The sequence below is a fragment of the Talpa occidentalis genome, unplaced genomic scaffold (assembly GCF_014898055.3).
Source record: "Talpa occidentalis isolate TD23 unplaced genomic scaffold, MPIMG_talOcc4v2.1 talOcc4.11, whole genome shotgun sequence".
NCBI lineage: Eukaryota > Metazoa > Chordata > Mammalia > Eulipotyphla > Talpidae > Talpa > Talpa occidentalis.
This window is the reverse complement of record NW_023601104.1, coordinates 26,711,069-26,737,732: the sequence shown is the minus strand read 5'-3', so window position 1 is coordinate 26,737,732 and position 26,664 is coordinate 26,711,069. Positions and strand designations below refer to the sequence as shown.

Below are 26,664 nucleotides of genomic sequence, written 5' to 3'. Positions count from 1 at the left end.
TAGTTTTGAAATGTAAGACAAACCATAATCACCAGGCAATGCTCCCTTGTTTTGCCAGAGAGAGACATTTATAGGTATTAAACTAGATCCAGAAGGCCTCTAATACAGTTCCTTAAATGCAATAATAACACCGAATTATTAGGCAAAACTATTATTATTATTCCAAGTAATAACATAATTTTGTGCCCATGGAGGGCATCCAAAGTGCTAAGAGAAATGAACATTGGTTAATTAAGCCTCGCCACTCCTCCATGACTTAGGCGAAGTATCATTAGACTCCTTTGTAGAGGAGTAAACTGAAACGCTGTCAGGTTAGTTGGCTTCCTGAAGGTCAAACCGTGGGAAGAGAAACTGGGTTTTTTTACATTTTATCAAGCCCTTTTGCTTCATGGGTCCTGCTTATAAATGTGGTTCTGATTTGCCCACTGCCTAACAAAAGGTATACCTTCAGGCTTGGAGGAGATCTTAGAGGAGAGGCACCCAGAGCCACTGAGTGATAACTGTGGCCCTCCTCCCCACGCTCCCATTGGCCTTTACAAACACAGAGGAGTAGATGCATTGCAATGCTGAAGTCAGCCCACTGAAGGAAAAGCACAGCACCAGTTGGAAATGGTAGATGAAGCCAGACTGGTCACTGTTGTCAGGGGGGCTTTGCGTTCTGGTGACAGGAGTAGGAACCCCAGAAATTCTTAGGCATCTATAAGTGCAGTCCCTTCTCCTTCATTTTGGAGGTCTCCTGCCTCCAAAATTCTGGAATTTGCACTGCCAAGGACACCTATGGACTAACATTGAGTATCTTAGGAAGCCATGTCCTTTCCTCCAGATCCTGTGTTTTTAATTTTCATTCCTTGAGTCTTTTGTTCATGTCAGGAACCACACTGGATCCTGGAAATGCAGAGTAGAATAAGGTTAATCCCAACCCTCAGAAAGATTTTCCTGGAGGAGGAAAAGATACCTTTGCACCCCCTCCAACATTTCTGCCTCCACTGAAATGTAACCGTCTTAACATACATGTGATTTGTGCTCCAGGGCAGAAGAAGCACATGCAGGCTCCCTCAGAGAAAGCACACTGGCTAATTCTACCTGGGGAGGTGGAGAAGGTTTTGGGCAAAGGATAACATTTGAGCCAGCACTACAAAGATGAGATAATTGGACTGAGAACTGAAAGAAAGCCCTCTGTGAAAAAGGAACAGCCTGGGCAAGGGCATGGAGACATGATGCTGTACAAGGCTTGGGGACCATTTAAAACTTTTCCCTTTGTTTCGCAACATTGTCCCTTTGGACCAGAATAGCTAATTTAGTCCCTAATTATGTATGAAATCCTAAATTTCATAGATTGTTTTAGAAAACCTAGTAGGCCTCTTTAACCAAGTAGATTACAAATCACCAAAGTTCTAAGACCTCATTTCCCCCCATAGCACAGACCTGAGAAATGCTGAGTGTCTTAACGTCTAACTAAGAACCATAAAGGAAAAGTCATTGTTCAGTTGAGGCAACTTAGAAGACCCAGGCTCAAGGGTCCCTTCCAGCCCCAGCTCACTGAGTAACCTTGACTGTGATACTCCCATTCTCGGAGCCTTGACCCTCTCAGATGTAAAGTTGTGATCCTTCTCCTACATACTCTCTGGATTATTTCAATGATAAGATAAGGAAAAGAAGACAAAACTAAGTTGTGAACTATAGTATATAAAATAGTGTTGTTATTAGGTCTTTCCTAATAACAATCATAATGAAGCGAGACTATTCTAGAGTGATCCCTTTCTCTATCCTCAGCTATCTCCAATTCAAATCTTTTAGTTGGACCACAAACAAAACTGATAGGAAGATGGGCAAAGAATACAATTCCTTGGGTCTGAATGAAGGCCAGATTTCAGTCAACAGATTCCAGACCTCACTTGCCATCAGGAATGGAGCTCCTTACAGCTTGCTGCTTGGATTCTCCCTGCTTTGGAGACTCAGAGAGCTAAGCACACAGGTTTTAAGCCACAACCACCTCTAGTTTCTGTGGGACTTGAGCAAAGAGAGACTGCTGGTCCATCATGTACAAATGTGAGTGCTCAGTGAAGACACAGAAAAATACTCCCTAGATAAAACAGTTGGCTGTCTGACTAAATCTCCACCATGAAGTGACCCCTGTGGGGCTCTGAATTCACTCTTCTTTCTGCTCTTCCTGGGTATATATGGTATGAAATTTCTCTGTCTCTTCAGAGTTAGTTTGGTGCCATGACACTGAGAGTTGGCCAGTGAAACTTAAGTTGACATGATACAAGTTTTAGTGAAAGTCATTTGAGAACTGAAGAAGGTGCCTCTCTGTCTCCCTTATCCTCCTGTGGGGACTTTGGAGACCATGTGTTCTGATGGCAGAGAAACAAGATGGAGCAGGGCCATTAACCCCAACAGACCTGCTTACCAAGAAATAAAGCTTTTTCTGTTAAGTACTGGGATGCAGGGGCTTCCTTGTTAGCCAGCACACAGCCCCTTCTGATAGTACAGTGGCTTTTTCCTGCATGGTATCTCTGGATGACGCTCATCTGCCCCTTGTGCATGGGGCTTTTCTTCCCTGAGACCTCCCTCAGTCTGACTTTGTGCATTTTACTCAGACCCACTAGGTACTGAAAGTAGATTAACCATCAGATAAAACTTATTTCTCTTATGTCACTGAGGATTGAGGTAGTATCTCATTGTCAGGCCACATGTATACTCCATGGATATTTGTGGACTTTATTCCTAAGTCCTTAAAAATATGGGATGATAATGAATAGCATTAGCTTATTTCTATAGAGCTCTTTCTATGTGCTAGTCACAGGTAAAGTGTTTTATCTGTATTTCTTTAATTTCTCACAAGAAAGTGTGTTAGTGTAGTTACTAATGTTCCTTACGTTTTTCCAGCAGGGAAACTAAGGGACAGAGAGGTTCATCCTTTTTTCCAAGGTTACACAGCAGGAAGCAAAGATTCAAATGCAGGCAGTGTGATGCCAGAAGCCATGCTTGTAAAACACACTCTTTTTCCACCAGGTGCATGACCCTTGAAAATTAAGGACTGCTACCAGTTGATCTGACTTTAGGGATTTTTAGCAGGTAGGGAAAAGCCATTTCAGTATTAAAATAATGAACATGTAAATCATTCAACTTTCATAAATACCTAAGGTAGAAAATTGTTAGCTACCCTAGAGATAGTAAATGCAGTTGACATTCTTTGGTTCCAGGCTGCCTTGCACATTGCTCACCCTGGATTAGTGGTTATAGATACTGGAGAAACTTGGATTATAAAGTCTCTGGGCAGGACCCGTTCTACAGATATGCACTAGGTAGAAATGAGAATTAAGATATGGGCAATAATAAATGACATAAAGAAGCTGTCAGTTTTTGAGTAGATTAAGATTTCTTTTCAAACAATGTTTTTATAGAATTGGCCCAAAGTACATTTTGCCTATTTTACTATGTTAAAGATGGAATGAAAGAGCTTAGGAAAAAAAAATGGCAAGAGATCCAGACTGAACACACATTTTAATTCTGTTCTCTCCTCAAAATCCATATATATGTGTAATAATATTTTGGGAGCTGAAAAGCCTATGGAATAGAGGTGACTGATTCACCAGACATGAGAAAGCTAAATCCCAAGCCAGCAAGGAGCGAATCCCAGAACTCACAGAACCCACTGTCAGAAAGATTCAAGAATGGATGTCAGTGAACTTTGCAAGTAAGGTCGAAAGTAGGTCAAAATAGGATAATGATTAAAAGTCTGACTAAGTGGTAGTTTGATCACAGTTTCCCTATGGGAAACTGCCCTACCCTTCTCTGAGTGAAACTATTCTTTGGATGGTGTAAACTGAGGCAACACCATGTGCAAACAGTAGAATCAAATATAAATTTGTATATTTATTGAAGATTCCCTGCTTTCTTCCTCTAGTGAGGCGACCAGAGATAGACTTCCCTCTGAACAGGAGCTGGAATCTTTGCCGGAGTCTAAGAAGATTTAAACACTAAAAAAAAAAAAATCCACAACAAAACAAAAAATCCCAGCACTGGGATGCCCCAAGGAATTGGCCCAATCAGTTATTCTAACAGTGCATCAACCACTCACATGTACCTGGAAATCAGATTCTGCTTTTGATGCCTCAATCTTAAAAACCAGCAAATAATCTAAAATTACCAGGCATTTGAAGAAACATCTACTATGGAAAACAGATTTAAAAGGGGGGGGGAAATGGGGTGGTGGTGAAACAATAAATTTGAGGAAACAGACTATGGCAGGAGGAAAATAATTGGGGGATTTCATCTGTGAAATGGAGATAATAAAGACAGGGAAATGCTCCTGCCTTAAAGAAATACAGGAAGATAAATGGAGATATAATATCCATGAAAGAATAAAATGTTCTTTAAAAAAGGTCTGCAACAAATTAAAAATCTAACAGTAGAAATGAAAAACAAGACAGGGAAGAGGAAGAGATTGGAGCAAATGGAAAGGATAAAATAATTTTAAATGAGGAAAATTTGATAGTGAAAAACATTAGTTTCCCTTTGAATCTACCAAATGGTTAGCTTAATGGATGGAACTAGAATCTTACCAAGGCAGGATCTTTATGAAATTTCAGAACACCAAAGATAAAGAGAAGACCTTTGGTTTCCGAAGAGAAATACAGGTTTTATATAAAAGACCAAGTATTAGACTGGCATTAGTCTTACAATAGCAGCATTGGAAACTAGAAGAGTTTTCAAAACTAGACTTTTCAAAATTCTAAGGGAAAATGATTTCTACTATGTAATTCTATATCTAACCAAGTTGTCAATTATGTGTGAAGTTAGAATATAAAAATATTTTCAGATATCTGAGAATTCCAAAATTTTACCTCATGTACATCCTTTCTCAGGAGGCTACTGAAAGAAATTCCATCAAAAGGAGACCATAAGCCAAGAAAGACTTAGAGTCTAAGAAACAAAGGAGCCAACAAAATGCAGAGTGAAGTGAATCCCCAGGGTCTTGGGAAAGAGAAATCACAAGACAGCAGCTGCACAAAAGCCCGGACAAAACCAGACCAGATTGGAACTGGTCTGAAGCCTCTTGGGGAAATGCTTCGAGAGGGTGAAATTGATAGAATACCAGATATGTTATTAGAATGTCTCAAAACTTGCGCAAACACATGGAGTGTCTGGGGTTGAATAAGTAATCAGTAAATAGAAAGTTAAGCAAGCAAAGTGGTTCATGATTAACTCCAGGAGAAACATAATATTGTATAGAAAAGGAAGATCACTCCCGGGAGACAGTGACCTAGCTGTGAATAGCATTTACTGTGTCCTGTGGATCCCACCAAATTGTGATAAACTACGTTGGCAGCACAGGGAACAGGAAATGTGCGCGTGTGGTGGGGTAGTAGTTCTTGAAAGAAAGCAAAAACCTCACCTTCCGTAGTGGAAGGTCAATAGGTAAAACCTAAAACTGAAAAGTCAACAAGTAGTTACATAAACATGTTATTTAGAGAAATGGAGGTAAATATCAAAAGAATCTGCTAAAGAAGTTGGAAGTGGCTGTCCTTGGGGCGTGGGAAATGGAAAAAAGGGACTATCAGATTTCTTGTAAGATTTTCCAGAATTATTTGCCTCTTTTGATAATATGTAGATATAACACTTAAACATGATTTTTTTTTTAAAGGTAGAATTGGAATGAACTATGCACATTTCCACTGATTGTTGCAGTTCAGGCTGTTATTCCCATACAACTTACCAATCCAAAACTGATGTCATTCCAAGGAGGCATGGAATTAGTTACAGAATTTAGAACTGAAGGACAATGTTTTTATAGACAAGAACCTCCCTGCAAAGAAGTGACTTGTTCCAGGTCCCACAGCTCAGTTAGAGCAGAATCAAAACTGGAACCAGAGCCCCTCGTACCTGACCCAGTAGTGTTTCCTTGACACCCACAGGACCCCACTTTTCTCCTTTTTGCCCATGAGAATGTGTAGTGGAGGAGACATACAATGTCAGTGGTGTCAGAGGAGGGGGCAACTCTGAATGCAGCCTCAGCTCTGTTCCTGGCTGCTGATCTTTAACTCACTAGACACATCGGTTGTTTTTTCATCTGTGAAATGGGGATAATAAAGCCTGTGTTGCCTATGCGGTGGCATTGTTGTAGGGATCAAAGGAGAAAGTATCAAGATGAAAGCACATTATGAAACTGTGAGGGCTTTACAGATACTAGGAGGTGCTATTATTTTCATTACCACTGTGATCCTTGGAAGAGACCAAGTCAAGGCCATCAAAAAGTTCCCGTTAGTAATACCCATGAGAGTGATTGTGTAGTATTTAAAGAATGGCCCCAAAAGGCATGGCTGGGGGTGGCTGCACCATTCTTCTCCTGCTGCTGCTGTCCATGGGTGGACACCTGCCTCCGTCACATGAGGGGCACTCACAGCCAGAGCTCACATCTGGGTCAATGCATTTGGGTTGAGCACACAGGCCAGTCATTCACTAGAGTATGAATTTCTCTCTCCCCCTGAAGTTTTGTAAACTTCCATTTTCTCCCTCTTGGGTTTTTACTAAGAAACCCAAAGCAGAAGAATTAGACCCCTTCTGACAATTCTGACTTTCCTACTGGGATGAAATGTTTCCCAGCAGCATGTCACTGCCTAAAATGCTTATTAGAGATGCTGTGGAATTGGCCAGAGCACTCAAGAGATTTTACAAACCATTCCCAGGCACCAAATCCTGCCCAGCCTGCCCGCGACATTCCGGGGGGAGGAGCAGGCTTGGAAAGAGAGGACTCTGGCCTCCAAAGGAAAGGGTTTCCTGGACACCTAAAATGTAAACCTTTGCCACTCATGTTGAACATTTGGTACTAAACCATGATTAGAGGAAACAATACGATATTAGAACTCCATAGAAATCTTTGCAGGGCAAAGATTTTTTTCTGCCACTCTTACTGGCAGAACAGGAGAATGCACACTTAGTAATAAGATTGCCTTGAGTCCATCTGCTGAGGAGAGACAGGACCAGAACTAGAATCCAGCCATCTTGCGTGGCCTTCCTAATGGTCTTGTGCCCAGTTTGCCAGAGTGAGTGATCTCTAGAATGTTCTAGAGATCTAGAATGTACCGGAAGGCAGACCTACCATATAAACCTATAGTAATAGTGCACCATGATATCAGCTGACATGAATTGAGTGTTAACTATGTGCTCCATGTTTTACATAAAAACTCAGAATCATACAATAATAGCTCTATGGGTTGAGTCCTATTATTATTCCTTCCTACAAATAAAATAACAGGATCAGAGAGAGTAAGGGACTTTCCCAAGGGGAAGTGCTGGTCTCAAACCCAATTCTTTCTGACTCCTTAACCCTCCCTCTAGCTGCACAGTCTCCCCGCATTTCCCAAGCACGGGTGACTGTGTTTTGTTTGTGGCAACAGGCCCCCCCCCCACCCCAACCCTCTTCTATGACTCTATCTGCGCTCCTCAGCCCTGCTGGATTGTTGTTTGTGGTTTAAATGACATGGTTTTATTTGGGCTGTTGTCAGAGTGACTGGTATGGTGAAGTCACCCTCTGGCAGGTGTTCTCTTGTCTGTCAGAGGAGAGTGGCGTCATGGTGAGAGGGGACGGCTGCACATGGGGATGCAGGGAGCAGAGAGGCTCTAGGGACAACTCAGGGCACACACTGGGGAAGTGGTTGGTGGAAGCAATGATTCACCACCCTGGATGTGTTCACGATCCATGGATTTACAACGTTTTCATGCCCTGAACAAAACTGGTGCTTTAAAGACTGACTGGGAAGTTGCTTTCCCTTGCTTTAGTTGAGTGATGAGGAAATCATTTTTTAAAACGGCATATATAAAGAGGCCATTAAAGAAAGAACAATGAACAAATTTGGATTTTAGGTTTCTTGTGTTGAAAGGGAGAGACTATTTTAAGAGCTGTGATCACAGGCTTATAAAGAAGAATAAACTGAGCCAGGATCTCTGGATTTACAATTCAAATATACAAACCCTGGCTAAAATGCAGCAAGACTAGTTTTGGTGTGTGGCTCCCCAAATCAGTCATTTAATCTCATACATATGTAATCGTATAGTCACACCTTTCTCGTTTGTGGAAATTTAAAAATATTTGTGTTCCCCCTTGGCTACAGGTGATCTTAATCACCAGTGGCTCTTAAGTAATCAAACTTACTAAACCACATTTTAAAGGACCCGGATTCATGAACTTGCTCACTTGAGCACTGTGGAAATAGCTGTCACTTGGCAATCATGGCCCTCATTCTACCTTCGGAATCTACCATTCCTGGTGGGAGGCTGGACAAGCCCCCTTTCTGGGACGCCATAAGTTATATGAAGCATTAAATGAGATAAAATTTATAAATTATGACCTAATACCTAAAACAGAGCAAGCCCTTCTTGAATGTTTGTTTTGATTACTCCTCAAACCAAAGAGTGTCTTGTATTTTTGCCTGAGATGTTTGGGAGAGTTGGTGAACAACATAGAGAAGGAAAAACAAAACAAAACAATGAGTGGAGACAGAAATGGGGGAGAACAAATACAGTTTTCCCCACCAGAGATATAAAAACCAGTTCTTCATATTGGGGTTAGAAACTTAGTCATCTCCACCCCATCTATTTTGGGATAACTGGAGAAAATGGTTATAGCACAGGCTCGTAGGTAGTAACAAACACCTGGCAGTAGTTGTAAACAACCACTTCCTCTTGACTTAAAGTCACGGAATGCTGGAGAAAGAAGAGCTTGCAGATCTTTCATTTCATTGCTAGGGAAACAGCGGCCCCGAAAGACAGCATGGCCTGACTAAGGGGACATACCATAAATGAGCAACAAAGCTATCAATCCAAGTCCTGACAGCCTCTCTGGCATCCTTCCCACTCCGGGATGCTGCCTCCTGAGTTCCACCCTTCTCCATTTCACTCCTTTTAGTTACTTGTCTTAGCGCAACCAAAACTGATATACATGTCGCCTCGTGTCCCTTCTCCTGGGGCTGGAATTGTGGGGAAGTTCCTAAGAGGCTGTTTCCTTGGATGATGAACAGTAAGAGGCTGTGCGAGTCAGCTAGAAAGGACTGGGCCCCAACTTTCTTTCCACCAGCCTCTTCCTGCTCCCCTGTGAGTAAAGAATTACAGTAAGTCCTCACTTAATATCATCAATCGGTTCTTGGAAACTGAGACTTTAAGCAAAGCAGTGTATAAGCAAACAGGTGCTCAATAATGTCCTTTTGGGTTTTTTTCTCATCAATGTTGTAACAAAACAATGTTGGACGAAACATCATCCGAGCATCTGCTGTCCACAGGCTCCCCACTGCCCTGGACTGTGCGCCGTCTGCCCCGCCTGCTGCCGCTCCAATGTGCAAAGAGAGGGATGGTTTCAGCCAACCCGAGTTCTAATTTGAGGCATAAATTAATGCATACCTGAACAGGTGACATTATCCAAATGATAAATTGCTATAGGCACAGACCATTGTGTTCATAAGGGTGATTTATGGCCCAGGTTTGGAGATGAACAGAGAAAGAAATATTTAAATGTAGCCATTTAAAAACCAACCTGTTAGGCTTAGGGATGTCTTTTAAAAATTGAGGCATCTTTTGTCTGTCAGAGTTGTCCGTATTAATCAAAGTAGAATGGAGTGGCTTTTAATTAAAAAAAAAAGAAAAGAAAAGAAAAACAGAAAAAGCATTTATGTTTTAAATGGGACATGTTCAGCTTCTTTTCTTTTTCAATTTTAATAGATCATAGAATTCACAATGAAACCTCCAGGAATCTGTACACATTTTCTTTACTTAGGCTTTCTCTCCTGGTCTTGTCTTTTGAGGTTAAGCAGAAAATGAAAACCTTAATTGATTTCCTGCCTTATTGAATCCGGGCAAAGATTTTCATCTCTGTAGACACAGAAATATCTGAAAAAGACAAAGATAGTTTGTCAACAACAGGTGAATATCATTTCAAAAATGAAGAGTGGGAGAAATAGGCTACCAGGCTCACCCCACACACACACACACGCTCGCACGCACACACGCGTGCGTACATCCACACGCACATGCATGTGAACACACACGCACGCAGTCTTCACAGGCATGGTTATATCTTCATGGAAGCCAGATACTTGAACTGTTATTTGCTAAGCCCCTAAAGGGAGAAAGGAAGGGACATGGGCCTTATGAAACATGTAGAATTTCCGTCAGGCTGAGTCACAAAGAACAAATGAAATTAGCCCCTTCACAGAGCCAAGAACTCTGTAAAGCTAGAAATAATGATAAATACTAATAACTACCTTTTGGGGGCCCCTACCATGTACTTTGTCTCCCCAGTTCCCCCCTTCACTTCATCCTCACAACTTTTCAGTTGGGAATTGTTATTCATGTTTTCAGATGAGGAAAATGGCCAGAGGGGCAGTGGCTGGCCCACAAACACAGACCTGGCCTTGGTAGGACCCAAGTGCAGAATCAAGTCTGTCTGACTCCATCACTGTGCTCTCTCAGATCCAAATCCTCACTAGTTATGGTGGCTCTCCTCCATCTGACTCCCACCCTCTAAACCATTCCTACCAGACAGGCAGCCTAGAGGGGCTCCGAGTAATATCACAGGGTCATCTGCTGCTGGGCACTTAGACCTGGCGCCAGCATCACCCCTCTCGTTGCCTTCCTTTTCCCACATCTGTAACCGCTAATTCATGCCGTCCCTTGCTCACAAAGTTGCCGAACCAAATAAAATGAGAAAAAATATGTGAACACAGCTTTTTACACTGAAACACACCACCACCGTCATTTTATACGTATCTTGCTTTTCATGTAAGAAGGGACAGCGAAGGGATTACCCCTGCAGCCGCTTGCTTATGTTATTAGGAAAAGCCCGAAAACTGAAAAGCTGGTGAACAGCTTTGGGTCTCATCTGAAATGGTGAGTTTCCTTTGCAAGGGTCTGCTCACAAATTCCACAGTGTGGTGAGCTGCCTCTCCCGGGCTTTTGGGCAGCTGCATCAAGGTCATTTGAGGCCAGAGAGCTTCATGTCTTTATAACATTATGCGTTAAAGTCATCTGTAAAATGAAGAGACATTCCAAATAGCCCTTATGTTTTTCATTTTTTCATTTTGGCACAGGGACATGGAGCAATTTTCCAGAATGTTTTAAATAGGAAAAAACAGTCTTTCTCAAGACAGCCATTCTGTATTCCTGAGCCTCTGGGTCATATTCACTTTCTGAAATATCTGAGCCACTAAAATCCATGTGCCTTTAAATGGGCTGTTTCTTTTATTAAAACAAATGAAGGCAGCCTTCATTCTTTATATAATATTCTTACCTCTGAGCCCTGTGGGCAGGGAGTTTTCAGAATCCTGGAATGATGCTGTTGGAACACACTGGAAGGAGGAGAAGGGGAAAGGGGCTGAGGGGGAATGGGAGGAGTAGGAGGCTACTATTTGGAAGAATGTTTACTACAGTTTGTAATTGCACTTTTCCACCCAAGTCCTCTAGGTGTTCGTGAATTTATCAAGCAGCAATGGGACTAAATGCTTTAATAGGGCCTGCACAGGCAAAGGCTGTTCATAGGGCTGGCAGCAGCGTGCCTCCCTTTCCTGTGGTCTGCCCTTTGTAATAACCGTTTGCATTTTATATATTATGTTCACAGTTTAAAAGTTTCTTTGCTTCTAGTATTTTCAGTGGTTCACTTTAATGAACATGGAGTAATCAACTACTGTGTCCCAGGCGCTATCAAAAGTACTAGGAATGCAGCCTCAGCATGGCTCCTGCCCTTGAACACATTGCAGGCTGACAGGTGGAGGGGACCAAAGCCGTCAGCAGCTACACACAACTCAGTGTAGTAAATGCTGGAGCTGAGACAGGAACGAAGTGCTAAAGGACATGTATGCCAGTGAGCACGCCTTCTTCTTCTGAAGGAGGTGAGATGGCTTTGTGAAAGCCACAGAGGGAGCAGGGGCAAGAGAACTGAGTTTTGAAGGATGAACAGGAGTGAGAGGACGCCATGGAGGGCAGGCAGAGAAGGTGTTGTTTACAAGTCCATTGCAAGGAAATCTACACTCAGGGAAAGTCATTTGCTCCCTGAGGTCACGAAGACACAGCTGCTGTACATGACTGCCCCCTCCAAGTCTGGCATCCTTTCTCTAGAAGCCCTGTCCCGTAACTTAAGACAGTTTTCTCTTTTTAACATCAAAAGAAACAAGAAATGATGTGAAATCTTCACCTCTTCCTTGTGGGTTTATAAGGTTGATATTTTCCACCAGAGCTGAGTCAGAGACACTACTACCAAAGAGAAATTTTGTTTTAAATTTGTCTTCCTGACATTTCGTTCTCTGCCCCAGAACTAGATCCTGAGGCTTCTCATTCTGTTGATGAGAAGAACTTACAGAAGGATTGCTGTGAGTAGGGCCAGAGAGGTGTTGGAAATGACTGAATTAAAATGGAAACATGTCATTCTTCTTTCAATCGGTTAACAAGTATTTATGGAATACCTATTATCAGTGATGTGCTATTAAATGTTCAACAAGTGACTCACAGAATTAAAAATAAGACCTGATTTGTAGTATTTTCCCATTTCTGTGATGTTTTTCTCCCATGTTAGTTTTTCAGGTAACTGATTAAATATATATATATATATATATATATATATATATATATATATGAATGCAAGTTTTAGAAAGAGAGACACAAATTTGGTGCAGGTTCTAGGCCAGGTGTTGGAGATAGACAAGTGAACAAAAGAGACCTGATTCCTGTCCTCTATAACAAATTAGAACCCCCTCCCCATTGGCCAGATGGGATCTAGACAATATTTTCCATTTGATCCTAGCAATATTTCTGTTGTTGTTTTTAAAGAGACAGAGACACTGAGAAACAGAATATATATAGAGAGAAGCAGACTAAAACATTCCATTGTACATATCTGATAAATTCTAAAATGCTTCAGCCATTTGTCTCTTCCTGTGCCCCTCCCTCCTTATCTACCTCTCTGCTGTTGCAATCTCCAGCATATGGGTGTTTAAAAGAGCATCAGATTGCAAAGGAAAATGAGAAAAGGAAAAAGAAACAAGTGCTACTTCTTAGTGCATTTTAGCATGAAAGAATAATGATCAAATTTGGTGGTGGTGGCATATTATTGTCATATGTCCTTGTTTCCCTTTAGTGACTTAGCACTCCCTCTGCAATATTTTGGTGCTAATGCAGAATATAAATGAATTCAGTGACTGTGAACCAGTCCAAAGGGGAGCTGGAATGTTTGGATGACAGGGAACACCACATAACGTCAGCAGCCAGCTCTTGGACCCTGTTAGTTCTCCAGGCACCTCACGGCAATGTTTCAAGCAAGAAAGAGAAAATGCTTAGAAGATGTGAGGGAAAGGACCAGGAAGTTCCTCTTAGCCCAAGCTACTTCCTCATTGCTCTGTCACCTTTGCTGTGATGTCACTATTGAGATGTGTTCCTTTGGTTTATGGCCATGCCACCTGGTAACTGATATCCATGAAGTTTTGTTTTGCTATTACGAATCATCAACACTTTAGGATGAACTAGTTAATCAGATCATTTTTAGAAGAATAGTTCGGTAAAAATAGGTTTTAAAGAGAGAGGGAGAGAGAGTATAAGCACTTCTCCAGAGGTGAGCATAAAGGAATGGAGGCCTGAGGCATCAGGGGTTCTGGGAGAGGAAGAGAATGAAGAGCCTTGAGGGAGGGACGGTCCCTGCCTTCTCCCTAACAACAGCAGAGGGCATGTAACCCTCTCCAAATGACTCAGGTTCTCATCATGAGCATGAGTAACCAGACCACACCATGATACCCTGATGTCCTCAGGTCTTAAAAAATTAAAAAAAAAAAAAAGTCCTGTATTGAGCAATGCTAGATGGCTTTATTAGCTCATTACATAAATTATCTCATTTTCACAATAACCCTGTAAGGTCAATATGCTTATCCTCACTCTAAATTGGACATGTATCATTCCTTTATAGAAGGAAACTAGAAGTCAGAAAGGGAGAGTGACTTTCCCAAGACCACACAGCAAGTAAATGGCAATGACTGGTCTTCCAACATGGATCTGACAGACTCGGGAGCCTGTGTCTCCTGCACTCTGCCACGCTGCCTGTTAGCCTGGAACCGTTTGATGCTGCCTCACATGGCTCCGGGCTGTTTGTCTGTTGATTACCTCTGCTTGCTGTCAGTCCCTTTTGATTGTCCCACATTGCAGGTCAGTGGCCACATGTCACTGTGGTTAAGGTCCCCTGTGTGGGAGAAGCAAGCCCGTGGTTCTCTCGCCCATCTAAGGATTGTGTTTTGCTTCAGGAACAGGATATCTAAGTTTGTTGTTTCTGTTTATCAAAGAAGAGGCTGTATTCTGAGTAGAGTCCAAAGAGCTTCTCCAATTTTAAGTACTTGATCCTTGAGGCTTATCTTGAGCAGGCTTTTTTATTTTTAAACTTGTTTTCCAATTCCTCCCTATCTTCTAAATAATGAAATTATGAAGTATTACTTGGTTGGTAAAGCACTCCATATATATTTCGCTATGTGTTTTGTAGATGTCCTCTAGGTGAAGAATGTGTTCATGTGTGTCTACAGGAAGAAAAAGGGGAGGGAGAGCTTATGAACTTAACAACTTGCTTGAGGATCATGCTTAGGATAAAGTTGTTTTATTTTTTCAGATATAATTGGTTTAGTGGCGGTGGAAATTGTGAGCTGGAAATTGTGTCTCCTTGATGCCACAATTCAAAGTCAAATGATCAAGCCAGACATCCTCTAGTTTGGGCGGGGGCTGGGCCCCTGGCTCAGCTGTGTAACACTGCTATCACACTAATGTTTTAGATATCTGGAAGATTTAAAGCCTTCAGCACACCACAGCAAAGAGCCAACCTAGCTCCAGGAAAAAGACTGGAGTTTTGCAAAGGTGAGTCCATCCCTCTGCCCAGGGGCCTCCATAGCCTAATGTGGGAAAGGGAAGGTCTGAGTGCACCTGGCAGTTACTTGATGGTTCAGATCTATGTCCAGATGGTTGGTGCTTCTCATCAGCCCTGTGCTGATCTGGGTAGAAACCAGAGTGTGCTGTTAGCTTACAAACGACACTGATGTCCTTGGCTGGGCCAGTAAGGAGTTAACAGCTCATAGGCAGAGTGGAAGAGTCTTACATAACTCATTCGGTCTCATCTCATGGGTGTTTTTCTGTAAACTCTGCCAGAACTAATTTCACGGTTTTAAAACAACTCATGGTACCAAAAGAATGTGTAATGAGCTGCCATGAGATATGATTGTTTCCCAGTTTGTAAGGAAAAGACCTGTAGCTCCTTGGGACTTATTAGGAACAATTTCTCAATTAAGCTGAATAACCCCAGCCCTTGGAAGAGCCCGAGGGCATGCTCAGTACCTCAGAGATGGTTTTGGAAGGTTCTTCTCTCTTGAAGCTCCAGAACTCTCCCTTTCCTCACCTCATCATCACCTTTGTCTATTATCTGTGTAAATGTACTATGATGTAATACATATAACATTTACCATCTTAGCCATTTTAAACAGTGCTATACAGTGATATACACCATATTCACAAACTTGTACAAACATCACTCTCTTTTTCCAGATTATTCAACACCCCAAAAGGAACCCCCTTCCCACTTAAGAGTCATTCCCCACTCCCAGCCCCTGGCAACCACTAGCGTGCTTTCTGTGTCTGTGTCTAGTTTCCCACTTTGAGTGTTCATGTAAATAGAATCACACATTCTGTGGCCTTTTGTGTCTGGCTTTCTCTTAGCATGATGTTTTCAATGTCCATCCATGTTGTAGCATGTGTCAGTCCTACATTCCTATTTTTGTGACTGAATAAAATTCTCTTGTATGGATATACCAGATTTTGCTCATTCATTCATTAGTTGACTGACAAGTAGTTTCCACCTTTTACCAATAACGCTGCTCTAAAGACTTGTGTGCAAATTTTTGTTTAAACACCTGCTTTTAATTCTTCTGGATATATACCTAGCAGTGGAATTGTTGGTTTATATGACAATCCTCTTTCTAACTTACTGAAGAACTGCCAAACAGTTTTTCCAAAGTGACTGCACCATTTTACGTTCCCACCAGCAATGGGTGAGGGTTCCAATTTCTCCACATTTTTGCCAACACTTGTTATTTTCCTCTTTTTCCCCTATTTAATAGCCTTCCTAATGGGTATGAAATGTTATCTGCCTGGTTTTCTTTTGGAGGGATTTGTTTTTCAAAACAGTTTAAATACTTTCAGTGGTGGAAAGCTTGTACGGGCCAAATCCGCACCATAGCCCAGCCCAAACTTTTCCTCTGAGTCCTCGACATGCCTCCAGGTTTAGAACTAGGCTTCTGTACTTAGTCAAAAGAGTGGCCTCTAGGATTGCAGGGCACATCAGAACTGTCAAGGGCATGCTGAGCTGTTCGAGCTTGTAACATCTCTTAGAGTCTCCACTAGCTCCAGTGGCCTGTGACCCAGCAGAGCTAGGACACGGGCTCCCGTGATGTGGGGAGGCACAGAGAACACAGCCTCGTCCCAGTGTGCAGAAGAGACTGAAGCAGAACCACCACCAGGCTCTGGCTCACTCCTATTCCAGGCTCCTTTCCACTCTCTCAGGAACCACAGATTCATTTCACACTTCCTGTTTTGAGGATTCAGAGGTTAGAAAAATATTGTGATGATGATAATATTTGCATAGGCTTTCTGCATTTCAATATACACAATAATCCTGGGATATAGGCCAGATATCAGGTATTTAAATCCCCCATTGTTATCCCCATTTTAAAGCTCAAGAAACCAAGGCATGGGGCCATTTTGGTAACCACCCAAAGCTATTTCCACTAGAATATATTGCCCTATATAATGTGGTACAGTGCCTCACAGCATAATAGGAGCCTTCACATCAAACGGGGCTGGAGAAGTAAGGACAGAGGTCTAAGTAAGGGAAATTGACACATAGGGGCAGGAATAAGAAAGTTCTCTTCTGACTGTCTGAAATTGAAAAAACAACAAGATGTTTCTGGAAAGCTCAATATTGAGGCAGGAATAAGAAAGAAGCTGTTTGAAGTTGCAATCTCAAGAGTCTGTTCCAGATCCTTCCTGCATTGCACCACAGGACAAGATGCCCACCCTCATGATGTCCTACTGTGCCCCACAGAAATGCGTTTAAAAGTCTGTGTCTTCCCAGTTGGGAGCTTCCAGTCTAAACAGTTGTCAGGTTTTTAACTCACAAAATAATCTACTGGGGTTTGGCCATGTTTTTCAAGACAGATCATAGGAAGAAGAATGTAGAAGCAAATGTTGTATCTCAAGCAGCCCAGGGGCCAAGGTTTTATGGCTGCTATTGGTTTGTGAGTGCAGCAGTAAAATGATGAGTGGCAGCCAGCCCGTGACAGGGAGGAGCCCACACTCACATTGGCTTGGGGACGCCATTTTGAATACTCTCTATATTTGCCTACCCCTCCCCCTCCCTGCCATCAGCTACAAATCCCAGTTAGCTCTTTAGAGGTAAGGATTTTTTGCCCAGATTCCTCAGCTGGAAGACATCAAGTGGGTAGGGAATTTGGATATCTACTATCACCCCCAGGATACATAAGCCAAAACAGTGATGGATTATAAACACCAATGCTTCTGGAAGTGTTTTCTTGAGACTTTTACGTGGTTGGCAAGTGATAGGATGGGTGTCACAATTCAGAAACTAAGCCTGATGATTTGTTTTTAGGCAAACCCCTCTGAGAGCAGAATCTCATCACCTGCCTCTTCCCACAATTGCTTGTTTGAAGGGCAGGAAATGGAAAAACAGAACTCCAGGTCTATGCTGGTTCTGAGCAGTAGACTCTAGGATATGGGCAGATGGGCTAGGTATCAGTCTTAAGAGGAGGCAGGGAAGGAAGCCAGGTGCCAAATGACAGCGCTGTGTTGTCAGAATAGATGTACTGGTATTCGGCAGCCAGTGGCCAATGGTTTAGGAAGCTCTGGTGTCATTTCGAAAATATATTAGATTTTGCTGTCAGAAACCTGCAGGCAGCTCACCGGGATGTCAGTGGCTTGGCTGCCTCTGATATTGGTGGTGATTTTGGATAAGAGAAAGCAGGTTTTGGTTTGCTGATTCTATCCCCAGAATTTTCCTCTACAGCTTTATCTGTATTGCCTTCCCCCCCCCCACACACACACACACATACATGAGACAGCATCACAGCAGGTGTGATGCTTTTTTGAGGTGGCAACATTCAGATCTAAGAACCATTCCAAAACGGGTCTCCCCTGGTGGCGCAGCGGTTGAGTACTGGGCTGCAAGGCTGCCCGCAGCCTCTGCAGTGCCGGTTCGTTCCTTGGCCGCCGGCGAGGGTCCCACCAAAAAAAAAAAAAAAAACCCAACCATTCCAAAACACCAATGATTTGTATTGTGAGTTGGGAAGTTGGGGCAAATTAAAAAAAGAAAATTTAACGTGGGACATATGTGTAGGAGGGGAAGAGGTTTATCGAGAACACTGTGAAATAAGCAGGAAATTATTCAGCATTTCTCTGCTCTGTTCATTAATGATGCTGGGCTTTGAAATTTTTTGTTTTAGTCAGACCTTTGTTTCTTTTATCCCAGTATTTATAAATAATTATATTAATGTATTAATGTGACATTTTGAGTAGACCCGTTTCCAAACAACATGTTATTCACCAGGGACTGTTTTCTGGGAGAAAAAAGAAACAATTGAACACACTGTACTTAACAGATCCGTAGAGCTACTGCCAATGAAGGGCTAATGCCCATCTCAGAGAGGCAGCTGTGGCCCAGGTCCTCAAATAGCCAGCTCTAGAGTCCACTGAGTGGACGTCCTTCCAGGCCTGTTTCATCAGAGCCCCAGAGGCACCAAGGCAGGAGCTCAAAAGTCACAGAGCATCAGAACTGAGGAAGGCCGCCTGGGGGCAGCCTCCCAGAACGTGGTAGCCTAGCCTTGGAGCCTCGCCTGGTTTCCGTCCATCTCTGTGGTAGATCACCAAAAAGCCCTTCGAATTCCCACAATTTTCCCCTCAATGAAACAGGGACACACTGAGTATTTAATTAACTGTTTCCAGTCCTTAGAGGCTCACAGCTTCCCTTCTCTGCTGCTCAGAGAGGCGGGACTTGTGCAGTGAACTTTTGCACTTGGCTAAGCACATTCTGATGTGGTTTAATGTATGTAGTTCCTTGGTGTTCAAGATGACTAAGAATTGGGTATCCAGCATCAGTATTCTGCAAATGTGAAAGGAAATCTGATGATTGGGATAACAAAACCACCTTGCCTTTATTTGTATCAGCTTTACAGTTTGCAAAGCCCATGTACCGTGACTTACCTTGTTTCACTACTTCAGCCATGGGACTATATTTCTGGTTATTTTGAATCTTGAAACACATAAAAGTTTAGTTCTTGGGAGAATTTTACGAATCTGTCTGATCATTAAGAATAAGACTCAGTTTGACGGTAATAATGAAAATTTAAATAACAATAGTAAAAATTAAATGGAGAATATTAATAATACAGTGCTCAAGTATAGTCACAGAATCACAGTTTGTCCAGGCCAAAAAGAACTTTTGACACTATTTAGTTCATCTTTTCATATCATAAATGGAGAAATAAGTACACAGATAAGTTAACTTTTTGGCTAAGATCAAAAATAATAAATAATAATAAAACCAAGCTATAAAATAAAATCAAGTTTTCTTTTTTGGGGGGTATGGGGGTAGCAGGGACTAACAATTTACAGGATTTATTGGTCCTATATAAAGGCCATGCATCATGTAATGTAGGTAAAGGATGATTATGTGGGATAAATTTACTGCCCACTGGAAAAACTAATAACTGCTTACATTTAAAAAAAGAAGCACTTTTCATGACTGTCATTCCTTCCTGTAGAGCTGAATTGCTTTTGGTGTCATTTCACTTCAAACTGAGGAACTTCGTTTACCATTTATTTTAATGCAGATTCTTAGTAATGGATCTCTCAATTTTAGTTTATCTGAGGATGATTTATTTTGATTTTATTCCTGAATATAAAATCTGGTTGACAATTTTTTTTTCTTTCTGTACTTTAAAGATAACACTCCACAATCTTCAGTCCTTTGTTGTTTTTTGCGAGAAGTTGGCTGTCACTCATAGTTTTGTTTCTCCTTTATATGTGTGTAATTTTTTTATTGCTATTTTCAAGATTTTCTCTTTACCTTTGGATTTCAGAAAAAATACTGTGGTATCCCTTGGTATGACTTTCTTTCTATTTACCCTGCTTGGGATGTGATGAGCTTTTTGACTCTAAGTTGATGACTCTAAGTTGATGTCTTCTACCATAGTTTATAAGTTTTTGGCCTTTGCTTCAAACACATTTTCTATCCATTTGCGCCTACTGGGGCTTCAATTTCATGTATGCTAGACTATTCAATGATCTATTATGCTCAGTCACTGAGGGTTTGTTCAATTTTTTTTTTCTGTCCTCAAGATTGGGTATTTTCTGTTGATCCACATTCAAGTCTACTCTCTCCTGCCATTTCCCCTCTGCTGTTGAGCTCATACAGCATTTTTTTCATTGTAATAATTTTTTTTCAACTCAGGATTTTCATCTGGTTTGTTTTTAGTTTCTATTTCTGATCAGTTAGTGAGGTTACACATCTGTTCATTAATTATGTATATATTTCTTTCAATTCCTTGAATATATTCCTTGAATGTATTTCTATTAGCTTCCTTAAAATCATCTGCAAAATTCATCATCTGAGTAATCGTGGCATCTATTGACTGCTTTTTGTTTCTTCCAGTGTGGATTAAAGTCCACTCTTTCTTTGCATGTCTAGTACTTTTGTTTGGATAATAGATATTACAAATGATTGTTGCTGAGACTCTAGATTTTACATTCTGCTGAAGAGAATTTTTGTTTTAACAGCCTGTTCACTTGGCTAGACTCAAACTCCAGCTCCATCTTCCCTGTCATCAGCAGCAACTAAAGTCTCTTTTTTTGTTTTTTCATCTTCCAACTGCTCCTTGTATTTTAGGTCCCCTGGGGTCTTCCTCATGCACGTGTAGTTTAGCAGCCAGCCAAGGATTTGGGGCAGATGTTATGCACAGATTTTGTGACGTGCCCCTTCTGTAGTTCCCATCCTTTGAGAATTTCCCTCCTTACTTTCTTACTTCTCTCCCAACCCTGACGTTATCCTCTGACAACTCAAGCTATTTAGAGTCAAAGGCTGACTGGGGAGTGTGTTGGATGAAAAATCCACAAATTCACAAATTTCACCAAGTAGAGTCCCTGTCATTAAGGGTAAAGATTCTTCCAGTTTTCATTTGCTTAGGGTTGTGCTCCATTGTCTTCAAGCCATTTTTTAAGGTATTTTGTGCAGATATTTCTGTTGTTATCTGCAGGAGGATTAATAGACTATTACCTGAAGCCAGTATTCTTTATATTTACATTTAGATTTTTAAAAATATGTTGACTCCTTATCACAGCTCTGTGAGGTAAAACTAATATTAAGTCCATATTATAGATAAGAAAACGTATCAGGGATGTTAAATGATTTGCCCAAGTTCATACAGCTCTGAACTGAGCCTGAACTCCAGAGTCCATGATGTTGGTCTAGGCTCAGTTCCACAATTAGTATTATATGTTTGATTCTAAATGAGCAAATGACAATCCTGACATTTTGAAGTCTTTTGGTGTGAAGGACGTGTGTTGGGCCTCCATGGTCACAGATGTCTCTGAGAAGAGAGACTACACCATGCTGGTTTTGGAAGCAAAATGCTTGTGACAATCCCAGAACAACTGATAGCTGCAAGCCCCAGCATGCATGATTGTGAAACTGAAGCTGGTCCAGATTTTTTGTTTTGGGGGAACTATACACAACCATGACATAAGTATTATCCTTACAGATTCAATACTACTTACTGATACTCTCAATATAGCAGAGCTGACAATGCAACCTGCATGAACCCCTGTGTTTGGGAAAAGTATTCTATTCCTCTCCTCATGGGACTCAGTGTAAAGTGGATGCAGGTTGGAATCCCAGAAAGACAAAATTGTTCTGAAGCTGGGGTTTGCACAGATACTGCAAAGTAAATCTACAGTCTTGTCTACTCTCCACATTCTCGATAAATGTTTTCCACATGCTTGGTCAATCCTGGACCTTTCTTAAGCTATGATGCCACATCATGCCTAAGTTGCATTCCAATTTCTTGAGAGAGACAAAGTTTTCCACTACCCCTCCCAACCAGCTCCCACCCATGTTCCCTTGCCCACTCCCTTTCAAGTTTCCCAAGGTGTGGTCTTTGAAAATCTCCAGTAAGGGCATGTGTGGTTCCAGGGATGACAAGGTAGCATGGTGACTGTAGTTAATAATACTGAATCGTACACTTGAAATTTGCTGTGAGAATAGAGAACTTTAATATTCTCACCATAACAATAGCATCAAAATGGTAATTATGTTAGGTGAATGATGTGCTAACTAGCTCTATGTAGTAAATTCTGCAATATTGGGTTCCTGTAAAGGTTAAGTACCATTAAAGTGTATGTGTACATCTTAAATTTCTACAATGTTATATATCAGTTATACCCCAACAAAGTAGAGTGGGGGAGATCATGGGCAGGCATATGTGTTTGAAATGCAGGTTCTTAAGCCTCACTGCAGTTATAAGAAATTGGGATCTTGGACATACCAACCAGGAATCTTCCACGTAGCAAGTAATCGAGGTGGTTTAGGTGGTCATGAAAGTGGAAGGCCCTGATGTGGGTAAAATGATGAATACTAGGAATAATCTAAAGTCTAAAGTCTGACCCCTATGAACCACCTGTCTTTTCACTTCCTTGGGTCATAGATTCTCCAATGGAAAACCATGATTCGTGGAAACCAGTTCTGGCTCCAACACTTATCAGCTCTAACATCTGGGCTGCAATGATGTTAGAGGAGACTACCCTTGCCAAAGTTCTTGACTGAGCCTATCACTGACTTTGTCCTCAATAGTAGCTCCTTCTCCTTTAGTTGTTCCATCCATGTTACCTATATTTATCAAATACTTGCTAAGAGCAAGGAACTGTGTTCAAGAGACCAGAAGTAGACTTACTCCAAAACTGATAAAGCTTTAAATAAAGGACCTCTCTTCGCATAGGTCTCTTCTCAGACCCTGGCAAGAGGGATCCTCATCATGTGTTCTCATGGTTACACATTTTTTTAATATTTGCACAACTAAATTTTTTAAAATTCTTTTTCTTCTAAAGAAAGTCTCCCAACTTGCATAAACTTTATCCACCCCAAACCCAGATCTGCCCCTGCAAATAACTTAAAACCAATGGCAGAAAGAAACATGCACTGTGGTCTGGACAATGGGGAACCCTCTTTTGGGCATTTTGGGAACATGTTATGTATGAGGAAGGAGGAGCATGGCCAGTAAAGATTTCCTGGAAGAGGCAATGCCTGACCTCAGTCTTGAAAAGAGAAGGAAGGCTCTTCCAGGAAACTAGCTTGAACATATTTACAAAGTGAGCATATCATGGAGAGAGAGAGCGTGGGCATGTGTGTATTAAAAGCATTTTGCTTTATGTTGGGGTAACCTCAGATGTCAGGATGGTGAAGTTATTCCATTTCTGGGAAACTATGTGAGCTGTGGGGCTGTATCCCCAGAACACACCTGATCCTCAGGCTCCTGACACCCAGCTGGCCCCTCTCTACTTGACCTTTAGGAGACCTATTGGTTGACTACATCAATAATTGTTTTTCAAAAAAGGCTCAGTTCTCCCACCTCCCTCCAGCCCTTCTTCACTGTCAGACTTGCAAATCAATATTTCATTTTGAAGAGCCTTGTTTGATGCCAGTTCTGCTTATTTGCTTCGCAGCCACTGTGGGTAACGCTTTGTAGGTCTGTCAGTATGTAAATTAAACCAAGCATAGATAGCTTTGTGTTGCTTAATGTTCAGCTGATAAAAATTAATGTGGTGTGAAATGAGCATTTTATCTGACTGCAGATACAGTGACGGAGTTAATTAGACAGGCAGAGGGAAAATGTTATTAAGTGGGATGGGGGCTCTCTCCTAGAAGCCTCCTCCTTCCCCGACCCTCAGACAGCAGGTTTGGAAGGGCCTTGGATGTCGCTGGTGCTATGCTGAGGCTTGGAGTAATGAGGCAGGGAGGGTGCCCTCTCGAAGCAATCAGCCCCAGGGTGCTGATGACTCGGCAGATCCTGCCTGGGGAGGAGAGGAGGGAGGCACAGGCCAAGCAGGGCTGGCCACTTCCAGCTCACTGCAAAATGCATGTGTCAGCATTTGCTGAGGTGGTTTCTTCTCACTGCCATTGGTAGAGAAAGGAGTTTCGTCTTTAGCAAGAAAGAGCGAGATAATGGCCCAGCCTCACTCCACACAGCGGTCATTCAGAAGCGCTAGGGACCCCCAACTCTGACTAAGATGTCTTGAATTCTGCTCTCCTGGTCTTTGTATATACTGTTCCCTCTGATGGCAAAGCGTTTCCCCCTCCCAACCTTGAATGTAGCACATTCCGTTATAATTACCCCCGTTCCCGAGACGACACTCTTTGAAGTGAGAAATGTCTTGCTCATCATGGTGACTAGTGCTAAGCACTGGGTGACATACTTAACTACAGTGCACATGATGCTCCCTCTGCCTGCATCTCCCTCTGCCCACCTTTCCAGCCCCTTGAGCTAGCATCCTGCCAGGCACCCTTTCCGTATTAGGTAAATGTCACATCCTCGTCAGAGCTTCTCCTGTTTCTCAGACATGATCAGTTACCCAGATAGAGTCTCTTGAGACCCTCTGTGCTTTCCCTTTATAGCACTTTCCAAATGTGTGATAAACTATGAGCTTCATGAGGGTAGGGAGTAGGGGCTACTCATCATTATAGCCCTAGCCCCTGGCAAGGTGCCCAGAACAGGAAAACATGAATACATGAATGAACAAATGAACAAATGGTCTTTCTGATGTCTGGTGAATTCCTAGTCTCATTAATATCTTGTTTCAGGAAGGATTCTAGGTTCTTCTGGCAGAACTTCTCGTTCATCTGAGGTTCTATAGCACCTTGTGCAGTATAGTGATAACTTGCCAAAGGGCATTTATAAATTTTGGTTTCTGATCCTTTCTAACCAATTAGGATATAGCTCCTTGAAAACATTTGTGCATCATTTTTAGATTTACGTTCTCAGTGCTTAGCACAGGGACTGCAGAATAGGTAAAAACAATTGATGTTGCTCTGGGTTAGTTAACCAGTATTTCTGTTAAGGGACAAATTCTTAGCCATTAACATGGGACTCCCTGTGCTCTCCTCACAGTGAGCCACTCAGAAACGATGACAGGCTGTGACCCTCCACCCGCAGTGCTGATCATAGTTGAGAGGCAAATGTTGTGAGGAAATGCCACTTAAAGTGGATCCTTCGTGATTCTTGTTACCATTTCATGAGGGTATAAGCCTCTAAAAACCATAAGAAAGGAAATCATTCAGTGTTTACTCCTGTGACTGTCAGATCCATCTCAGGGGGCCAGGGTCCCTGACCTCCCAAATGTGGCAGCAGCAGCTTAAGCACTAATAGAACCTTTCGTTTCCATAGTCCTTTGTGGTCACCCAGTTCTCATGCATGATAGGTCTCATTTGATGAACCAATACCTACCTTTACAGCATTAAATGACTTGCCATAGGCTTGCTTACTTACTGCTCATTTCTTATTTACAGTATGGGATGACATAGCATATGGGAGTTCTAGACTGGGAAGTCTTGAGCATAATTCATAAAACTGAGAAAGTTCCACTCCCACCCCACCCAGTGACTCCCCTACCTTATCCTGAGATAAGCAATAGTTCTTGCTCTGTGATCATGCAGGGTTTGCCACACCTTTGTTCATATGACTGCTAAATGGTTATCACAAACTAAGACTCTGAGAGGTGCCCCTGCGTGGGACTGGATGCAGTCAGGTGAACATCAAGCAGGAAGGAGGCCACCTGTTTGCTTGCCAAACCCAGGTGAGACCAGACCCAAGAACCACTAGAGCATTAAGTGAGCAGATGGGCAGATTGCTTAATGGAGAATCTGCCCCTATTCCTTTGCCTTGGTCCCCTACCATCACAAAGCTGCTCAGTATACCTGTTTCAAGGTGGCCGTCCTCTCTGGTAGACTGGTGGCAGGAGGATGGTCTTCCCCAGCTCCCTAGAGTAGCTCCTTTCTATCTGCCACTGGATCGTGCTCCCTGCTTGGTTTCACACACTCCTGCTGCATAAACTCTTCTCACCCAAGAAGCTTGCTTCCATCCTGATTTTCTAGTAAGGCCCAAGACTCTTTCTATAGGTGACCAAGGAACTGCAATTAATACCATATTTACCTTTCCAAGACATTTCTGTTTCTGTTATCTGCTATTATCCTTGGACCATTCAGTGAAGGGCACAGTAATATTGTCACCGTTTGACAAATAAGGAAATGGAGGAAAGGTTTTGTGGCTTGACCAAGGCAGTATGTGCCATCTGGAGTCTGCCTGGATTCACGGATGCCACATACAGCCCAACCAACTCTCAACCTCAGTGACTCTGTGTGAAATGGTATCTCCAGCTGATGAAACCCCAGAGGCCTGGAGCCATGACTTTTAACTTGTTCCACGAGGTGCCTTGCAAAGGCAAGTCATTAAGAAAAGATTTTTGTGAGGTTAATTGTCAGGGATCCATTCCTTTAGGACTTAAATAGTTACTGAATGCCACCTGTCATGTGAGGTGCTAGAA

General features: G+C 42.1%; 1 protein-coding gene across 28 annotated transcripts in view; it reads left to right on the top strand.

Moving 5' to 3' along the window:
* Positions 1–26,664, top strand: part of RORA (RAR related orphan receptor A) — a 672,136-nt gene that overhangs the window by 364,480 nt on the left and 280,992 nt on the right. Inside the window, exons 1-2 of one of the 28 annotated variants that reach the window (XM_054687801.1) lie at positions 13,111–13,594; positions 14,790–14,871. The exons of 25 other annotated variants lie outside the window; for them this stretch is intronic. The gene's annotated coding sequence lies outside the window, so the exon portion shown is untranslated. Of the gene's footprint in view, positions 1–13,110; positions 13,595–14,789; positions 14,872–26,664 lie in introns of those variants that run through there. 2 more of the 28 variants (XM_054687807.1, XM_054687798.1) reach the window with 2 other exon arrangements.